This window comes from Bubalus bubalis, chromosome 1 (genome assembly GCF_019923935.1).
Source record: "Bubalus bubalis isolate 160015118507 breed Murrah chromosome 1, NDDB_SH_1, whole genome shotgun sequence".
NCBI lineage: Eukaryota > Metazoa > Chordata > Mammalia > Artiodactyla > Bovidae > Bubalus > Bubalus bubalis.
Window position 1 is genome coordinate 4,164,348 of NC_059157.1, and position 9,119 is coordinate 4,173,466.

Below are 9,119 nucleotides of genomic sequence, written 5' to 3' on the forward strand. Positions count from 1 at the left end.
AGTCCTCCCCCCGGCGGCGATGTCGCGGCCGTTTTGGTGGCCGCGCGTCCACCCACCCGGCTGCGTGCGCAGGGAGGTTCGGGCTTGGGCGTCATTCCTCTAGTCGGCAGAGAGGAAGGGACGGGGGACGGGGACACGGGCCGGGAGGGGTGACTTCCAGAAGCCCGGGCTCCGCCGGGCCCCGGCCGCCGCGCTCCTGCCTCCTCCTCCAGACCACTTGTGGCGCGTGTCGGGGCCGACGCGGCGCTCTGGCTCCTCCTGGGGCCTCGCTCCCGCCGGGCGTCTGGCGGTCCCCCCCATCGCCAACCCCAGGACTGGAAGTTTTTGAAAATACCTGGCTTGCGCTTGAGGGAGACACCTCTCTGCACCACCCCGCACATCCTGGGAGCCCGGTGCGGACTCCGCACGGGTTCCAGAAAGACCGCCTGGCTAGTTTGTTTTTGCCCGGGACACGTCCAAATAAAACCCGGAAGACAAAAATAATTTATACTCCTGAAAAGTCCTGCCCGAGTCAGATACGCACTTCTAAAATCCACTCCCCACCCTAGTCCTGAAGGCCGAGGGTCCAGGCTGGGAGAAGAGGAAGCAGGCTTCTGCGGTTCTGGGCTAGAAGCGTGCTTGTGAAAATTCTCAGTACCCAGAAAACGAAAATGTCATCGGTCAGAAGCTCGGGTTGCCAGAAAGCTATTTGGACGACAGGGTATAATGATTTTCTTACAGATAATATTAAAATAATTCCGACTTCATTATTCAATGTACACATGTATTAACATAACCAACTGTTTTGACAGAGCTTTGACCTTTTTTTAGCCTCAACTGTCTGAACGATGATTTATTGGAGAGTTTTCTAGATCTGCAGCCAGTGACGTGCGTTTTAGTCCCAATTCTTGTGAGCGTTCCGGGGAGAGGGATGAGAAGCCTCTTGACAGAACTGTCAAGAATTCAGAAACTGCCCTGCTCCGGGGCGCATCGTTGCAGACCCCAGGATTTCCTGGAGAGATGGAGGGACCTCTCCCTTCAGAGTCCGCGGACCCGCTTTCCCCCTGGGTCCTTGGCAAGAAATCCGGGCTTTTTTTTTTTTTTTTTTTTCCCTTCACGCTGAACAAGGCGGCACCCTAGGACTTGCAGGGTTTGTTCTCCTTTTGCAGGGAAGTTCCTGGGCTTTGCTCCAAAGCAGCCCGGGATGTTTTGGTTGGTTTGGAGGAAAGCGGTGGCGTCTGCACCATTTGAACCAAACAGGCGGCCCTCTGGTGGCTAACGTGGGCGAGAAGCTGGCCACGGAGGGAAAAGCCTGCCCTGAGAGGCCAGCACGGTTGACAGCTGGCCTTCTCGGGGGCGCTGGAGCCCCTAGAACTGCTTTGAATGGATAGGAGGCGGGTGCTAGGTTCTAATCCGCTGGGCCTTTTTTTTTTTTTTTTTAATTGTATTGAAGTATAGTTGATGTAAAATATTGTGTTTAATTTTTGCTGTACAGCAAAGCGATTCGGTTTTACACATAAAAACGCTTTTTTATACTCTTTTCTATTGTGGTTTATCATAAGATATTGAATATAGTTCTCTATGCAGGACCTTATGTTTATCTAGCCTATAGTTTACATCCTCTTCCCGAGTATAACTGGGAGCTCGCTTCCTTCTTAAGTAGGAAACATCATACAGAGAACGGAATAAAAGCTGTTGCTTCCCTTTGTTCCCTGACTTTGTTTTTCTGATCTCATTTGGCCTGGAAACTTCTGAAATAAAGAGTAAATGAAAGCTAAATAAACAATGTGGCATTATTCAAGCAATTAATGAAGCAATGTTATATAACAATAAGTGAGGGTAATTTTATTTATTTATTTATTGTTTTGGCCACACTGGCACATGGGATCTTAGTTTCTGGACCAATCATCCCCTGTGCCCTGCGTTGGGAGCTCAGAGTCTTCACCACTGGGCCTCCAGGGAAGGCCCCAGGCTAGGGCAGTGCTGTGCAGCGTTATTGAGATAGCGTGATTCCATTGGAAATCAGCCCACTGAGTCTTCCAGGCTGCATCACAGTGAGGAAGGGTTACCAACAGGACATGGTGTTTGTTTTTCTAATTTTACACACGGGGGTACATTGGAGGAGAATTTTATAGGTACCTGATTGAAGGCAGAAACTCGTATTCAAATTGTAGACCCGATCTGAGACGGCAGGCCAACGCTGTTCTCGTGACCTAGGCTCACCTCTCACCGTGGCCACCATCATTAGCAGGGTCTACAGATTTCAGGCTGGTGGCTTGGTTCAAGGAAGCAAATCATTCATATATTCATGTATTCATCAACTGCTGGGGTAAGAAGATAAATAAAACACAGCAGCCAGCAGGGCTGGGGTTACACTGAAGGCCACGGGGCCGGCGGTGCCAAACAGCGTCCAAGCCTCTCCACTGAAAATGTTCATACACTGTTCATCTTGGATAACTGTTGCATTCATTTTGATGTTTAAAATAAGGCATTCAAATATTGTCTCTCAACTACTGAGTTTTTTATGTTCTTTTAAATGTTGCCCTCAAAATGAAGCAAGAGCCTCATTTATCTCATCCTGGGCTCCCTCTGCTGTGACCTCAGTGTTAGCAGAGTCTAATCAGAGAAGTAAATTTCAATTCCAACTGTATTAGTATTTAAGATAATTAGTATATGGTAAGGAACTTCAGGGCTTTCCAGGTTGCTCAGTGGTCACGAATCCGCCTGCCAAGCAGAAGACCCTGGTTCTATCTCTGAGTCGGGAAGATCCCCTGGAGAAGGAAACGGAAACCTACTCTAGTATGCTTGCCTGGGAAACCCCATGGACAGAGAAGCCTGGCGGGCTACAGTCCATGGGGGTCGGACACGACTTAGTAACTAACAACAACAAAGGAACTTGATGTCAGGTTTAGAAATACGGGTGTGTGGGAATGGAAAAATTGGGAGATTTCAGTGAACAGAGCTGCACTTAAACCAGTCTGTTAAGGACGGACCAGATTCCACCATGAAGTGCTGGGACCAGAAGTAGCAATGTAGGCCCCAGAACCAGTGGTTTTCTCTCGTTCGTTCAACAGCTGCTTCTCGAGTTCACTGGGCAACCAAATTACCCAACCCTGGAGCCCTTGATTCTGTCTGTTGATTGTCAGTTCCTGGAATGTGCTTTGGCTATGAGGCCCCAGTGATTCTGGTTCATGGCCAGCCAAATAAGAATGTCAAGTCTGTCCCTGCCCTTCAGAGAAAAGACAGACTTAATCGGGAGATACCATGCTCAAAGTTAACGCTAAAAGTCAAGGTGCAATGAGAAATATATAAATGTAAATTACTAGGTAGCTGCTGGTGAGGAAGACTGGGGTGATCAGGTGAGACTTTCTGTAGAAGGTCCTGGGTCGAACTTCGGGGAGAAGCTGGAGTAAAGAAAGGATGTCGCCAGCTGTATTATTAGCAGGACCCAGTGGAAAATGAAGATGCAGAGCCCTTTATTCAAGAAGCAGGAAAAAAAAATGAAGATGCAGAGCCCTTTATTCAAGAAGCAGGAAAAAAAAATGAAGATGCAGAGCCCTTTATTCAAGAAGCAGGAAAAAAAAAAGTGCCACACTAAAGACAAAAATATATAAAGTTCTCTCTTTTGTTCCATGTTCTCTCTTTGGAATGATTATGGTATTTTTTATTTGCTATTTAATATCATTTTAAGTAAAGGAAAACAAGCATTTTAAGTGACTAGCATCAATTTCACTGCTCATTTTTAGTTCGTGCAATGCTAGTTTTAAGGGAAAATATAGGAGCATTTAACTCATTGCAAAATCAACACAATTACTCAATCTGTATTTTGTAGCAAGTATGTGCGGATACTTTGTGGTTTGCATATGCAGATATGTTTTGTTCTCGCCAGAACAGTTGAAACACAGCACAAAACTGACTCAACATTTTTTTTTAAAAATTGAAGTATAGTTGATTTGCAATGTTGTGTTAGTTTCTGGTGTACAGAAAAATGACTCAGTTATAATGCTGCTGCTGCTAATTCGCTTCCGTCGTGTCTGACTCTATGTGACCCCATAGATGGCAGCCCACCAGGCTCCCCCGTCCCTGGGATTCTCCAGGCAAGAACACTGGAGTGGGTTGCCATTTCCTTCTCCAATGCATGAAAGTGAAAAGTGAAAGGGAAGTCACTCAGTCGTGTCCGACTCTTAGCAACCCCATGGACTGCAGCCTACCAGCCTCCTCTGTCCATGGGATTTTCCAGGCAAGAGTACTGGAGTGGGGTGCCATTGCCTTCTCTGCAGTTATAATACACATACACACATATTCTTTCCATTATAATTTATTGCAAGATACTGAGTACAGTTCCTTGCATGATACAGAAGGACCTTGCTTGTTTCATGTATGCTGCTAAGTCACTTCAGTCGTGTCCGACTCTGTGTGACCCCATAGATGGCAGCCCACCAGGCTCCCCCGTCCCTGGGATTCTCCAGGCAAGAACACTGGAGTGGGTTGCCATTTCCTTCTCCAATGCATGAAAGTGAAAAGTGAAAGCGAAGTCGCTCAGCCGTGTCTGACTCTTTGAAACCCCACGGATTGCAGCCCACCAGGCTCCTCCGCCCATGGGATTTTCCAGGCAAGAGTACTGGAGTGGGGTGCCATTGCCTTCTCCTGTTTCATGTATAGTACTTTGCTAATCCCAAACTCCTAACTTATCCTTCCCATCCCATTTCCTTTTGGTAACCATAAATTTGTTTTCTATGTCTGTATGTGTTCTGTTTTGTAAATAAGTTCATTTGTATCATTTTTTAGATTCCACAAATACCTGCTGTTATATGATATCTGTCTTTGTCTGACTGACTTCATTGAGAATGATAATCTCTAGGTCTACCTGTATTGCTGCAAATGACAATGTCTCATTCTTTCCAGCGACTGAGTAATATTCCATTATATATATGTACCACGTCTTCTTTATCCCTTCCTCTGTCAATGGACATTTAGGTTGCTTCCACGTCTTAGCTTCTTTATATATGCCCATTCTATCCATACTTCATCTTTGACTTACTGATGAATTAAGAAGAACTGAAAAGAAAACAAATTCTGGGTTGCCCTTTTCTTCTCTGTCTTCAGTTAGTTAAAAGAGGGAAGGAACACAAGTAAGAAAAGACACGATAGGTTTCCTTGGTTGTTGTCTTTTTTTTTTTTTTTTTTTTGCATTCAGAACATGTTCTGTTTGGAATAGGAAGCTTGGCCTCGTGGGGTGTCCCACTTAGTTGCAGATGTGACTCGCTTGCCTGGTACCTGACTTGAGCTTTGCTCACCTCCCAGACATCATGAGGCCACCAGAATTCTGTGTTCAAGGGGCACAAAGACTGCCGCACGCGAGTGGGGCGGGGAAGGCCACCGTGGACGTGTACCTTGTGTGGGTCTCCGCTGCTCCAGACTTCATTTACAAAACACAAGTTCAGAGAGAAAATTACTAGCAGTTTCAAAATGGTACAGTCAGAGTGTTAAATTAACTGCCAGGCCCCAAGCATGGGGCCCCGTGTGACTGCACAAATTCCATGCCCGTGAAGCTGGCTGGGGGAGAGGACTTGATTGTTTGCTCTGGGAGGAGCCTAGGGCATGCTGGAGAGTAAGCAGAACTTCTGAAATGGCTGGTTATAGCAAGGAGTGTGTGATACAGTTGACATTTATTAAACTCGTATTGTGTTCCCGGTATTGTCCTAAATGCTTCAAACCCTTTTAAAGTTTGCTCTAGAGCTCTGAGGAGTAGTATTCTTATGCACTCCGCTTTTCAGATGTGGGAGCTAAGACACTGGAAGAACACATCATCTGCTTGAGCCCAGACACTACTGGCTGAGGCTGCACCCTTAACCAGCCCATCCTGCTCCATGTATGCAGGAGAGGAACCGGTGGGCAGGCTCCTGGGTGGAGAAAACGTGCACGTGTTCTGGGAGTCAGGAGACGGCTCTCTAGTTCCTCCTGTGAGGGGTTGTTCTCTGGGACAACCAGGAGAGGCCTAAATAGCACATGCCTGTTACCAGCAGTAACCTAGAAAATTCCCTGGCTACCTTGTCTCTCCTTGTTTTCCAACTGGCGGTAGCAGATTCTGAGGCTCCTGGGCAGGAAGCTGTAAGCCACAAGCTGGAAGGAGCCTGGGTCCCTGCATCACCATACAGAAGAATCTGAGAACATTCACCCTGACCTGGGTGGTATCTGAGTCATCCACTTCTGCTGTATGAGGCTGCTGAAAAGTGAAGCTTTATTTGTTGCAGTAATTTAGTGTTATCCCAACACACCCATCAGCCAAGCCAAACTCCACCAGAACATGAACCATCCTTGCTGTAAACAGATACAGTGCAAGGAGTGAAACAGGCCTAGGCACTTCAAAATGCATAAAGCCCTACAACAAAATGTTGTGTTGAAAAAGTTTAGTGATAACTTTTTAATTGAAATATGCTGGTGGTTTCGTCGCTAAGTCGTATACCACTCTTGTGACCCCATTGACTGTAGCCTGCCAGGCTCCTCTGTCCATAGGATTCTCCAGGCAAGAATACTGGAGTGGGTTGCCATTTCCTGCTCCAGGGGATCTTCCTGACCCAGGAATCGAACCTGGGTCTCCTGCATTGCGAGCAGATTCTTTATCAACTGAGTTATATAATTTCAATCATATTCATGTAATTTCAATTCAAATTTCATTTAATTAGGACTTCCCTGGTAGCTCAGATGGTAAAGAATCTGCCTGCAATGTAGGAGACTTGGGTCTGATCCCTGGGTTGGGAAGATCCTGGAGTAGGAAATGGCAACTCACTCCAGTATTCTGGCCTGGAGAATCCCATGGACAGAGGAGCCTGGTGGGCTATAGTCCATGGGGTTGCAAAGAGTCAGACAGGAGTGAATCAACTAACACTTACATAATAGTAAAATAGACAAATCTTCAGTTTTCAGTTGAATGAAGTTTCATATTTTTCTATCCTTGTGTAATCAACATCCAGACAAGATAAAAAATGTTTCCAGCAAGTCAGAAAGTTTCTCTGTGTTTTTTCTCTCTTGACAACCCTTCCCTTCTAGAGGAAATATTATTTTGAATCCTGTCATCAGTTATGAGCTTTGCCAGTTCTTGGACTCCACACAAAGAGGATCACATCATACCTGTTTTCTTTTACTCAAGGTAAAGCTTTTGAGCTCAATCCACACTATGGGTGTGAATGAGAAAGGTTTTCTATTTTTCATAAACATGTGTGATCATTTCACAATTGATGAACATTTGGGTTGTTTCCAGTTTGGAGCTATTACAAATAAAGCATCTGTGTTTGAACAATTCTTTTTGTGGATACATGCACTCATCCCTCTTGGGAATATGCTTAGGAGTGGAATTGCTGGTTGTATATAATTTCTTAATCATTCCGTTAAGGGTCTCTGAGGCTCTAGCACAGTGATGGACAAGTAGACGGGCAATTAGCATTTGCTGACTTCTGTTCATTCTTACAGTTACCACAAACAAAATATTCAAATAGAATCATGTGAAGTCTAAATTGAATGAACAAATAGTATCACAAGTATGAAAACCCTCAACATAATATTCTAAACTAACAGTGCCTTATATACCAATTACAAGCTCTGTTTGCAGCCACCAATCATTTCCTATCTCCCAGAGTTTACTCAAACTCAAGTCCATTGAGTAAACTCTGAGAGTTGGTGATGGACAGGGAGGCCTGGCGTGCTGCAGTCCATGGGGTTGCAAAGAGTCAGACATGGCTGAGAGACTGAACTGAACTGAACTGAACTGAATTATTTCCTATGAACTAATCCACTAAAAACCTAAGTATGCATAAATGAAGATGCTGATTAATTAAAGTGCATTTGGAAAAAAGGTGAGTAGGGAAAGGAAGGTAAGAATACCAAAACACTTCTATGTTAAATCTTGATTTTTCAGCTATCTGAAAGATCAATTTAAGATGAGCTGAGTAATTGCTAATTGGGCTGTAAAAACCTATGTTCATTGTGAGCACACAAAAATATACTGTGGTGTTAAGTTCTTTGTCCGTCACAGAGGAAATCTAGGGGTTTAAGACACATCATCCCCAAACATGTCAGTTAAGTGTACTTTCTTTGAGTTCTGTTTATATCCATCAAAAGTGGAAATGTAATTTTTAAAAATTCAGTGAAAATATTATTTCTATTTAGGAAGGGAATAAAGTGAATCTTATTCATTTCCATGGAAATCAACTCTAATTCATCTGTAAATAATAACTCTTAGTATATTGGGTAAGTATGCTTAGTATTAAGGGTTATTTTCAGATTCTTAAAATCCCTGAGTCATACCTGCTGTGACCGTCATAACTTTGAATTTATTTGCCTTTGTCAGTTTAAAAGAGATGCTCAGTTTGAGGGTAGCACAGGTCTTATCGATACTTTCTATTTCCATGTATCATATCTCTCTTTCACAATAAACTTGTCTTAGCCCAAGTTTGCCACATGAATTACCATTTATACAGATTTAGAGCAAAACCTTCTTCTGTGATCATGCCAGATAATGGGCTTGAGGTATGAGCTTTAGGTCTATGTCTTTTCTGAACCCTTTGGTCAGGTTAGTGAGCTCCTGTGTGTCTCCGCTTCCTCACCTGTAACAGTGGGGAAGGTAAGCATGCCTGCTTGGTAGGGACGGCGTGAGGGATGGTGAAAGTAATGTGCTGTACACAGAGCCTGGCACACAGCGGGTGGTCAGGGAGTATGATCTGTTATTTTGGAAAAAAAAAGTAAATTGATGCTATTGGAAAAACTCAGAAAAATGCCAAATGCTAAAAATCTTTTCTTCATAAGCTAATTAACTCAACAAAAATTAGTAACACTGCTTCCAAGCTGCCCCTGGCTTGGGCTGGCACTATTATGGGCTCTGGAGAGAGAGCAGTCAGCAGGGTAGTTCAGCCCCTCCTCCCCTTGCGGGGCTGAACATCATTGAGCAGGATGTAAATTCTCTGAAGGAGGAGGAACGCTCCTGTCTTGGCAAAGACTAAGCACAAACCAGATACACGGCTGAATTCAGACTTGCAGAGAGAATAGCTTCTGGCGACAGACTTCTTTGCTGATCTACCAGTTCTAGCCTTTAATGATGATATTTTAAGGGAAATGACTCAGTTCTTAGAAAAATCTTTTCGTGA

At 44.4% G+C, this 9,119-nt stretch overlaps 1 protein-coding gene across 2 annotated transcripts in view; it reads right to left on the reverse strand.

The window, feature by feature from the left end:
- THRB (thyroid hormone receptor beta) overlaps positions 1 to 506 on the reverse strand; it is a 446,263-nt gene extending 445,757 nt beyond the window's left edge. The window contains exon 1 of one of the 2 annotated variants that reach the window (XM_025273099.3): positions 335 to 506. The gene's annotated coding sequence lies outside the window, so the exon portion shown is untranslated. Of the gene's footprint in view, positions 1 to 56; positions 252 to 334 lie in introns of those variants that run through there. The other variant, XM_025273127.3, reaches the window with a different exon arrangement.
- Positions 507 to 9,119: the final 8,613 nt, after the last annotated feature.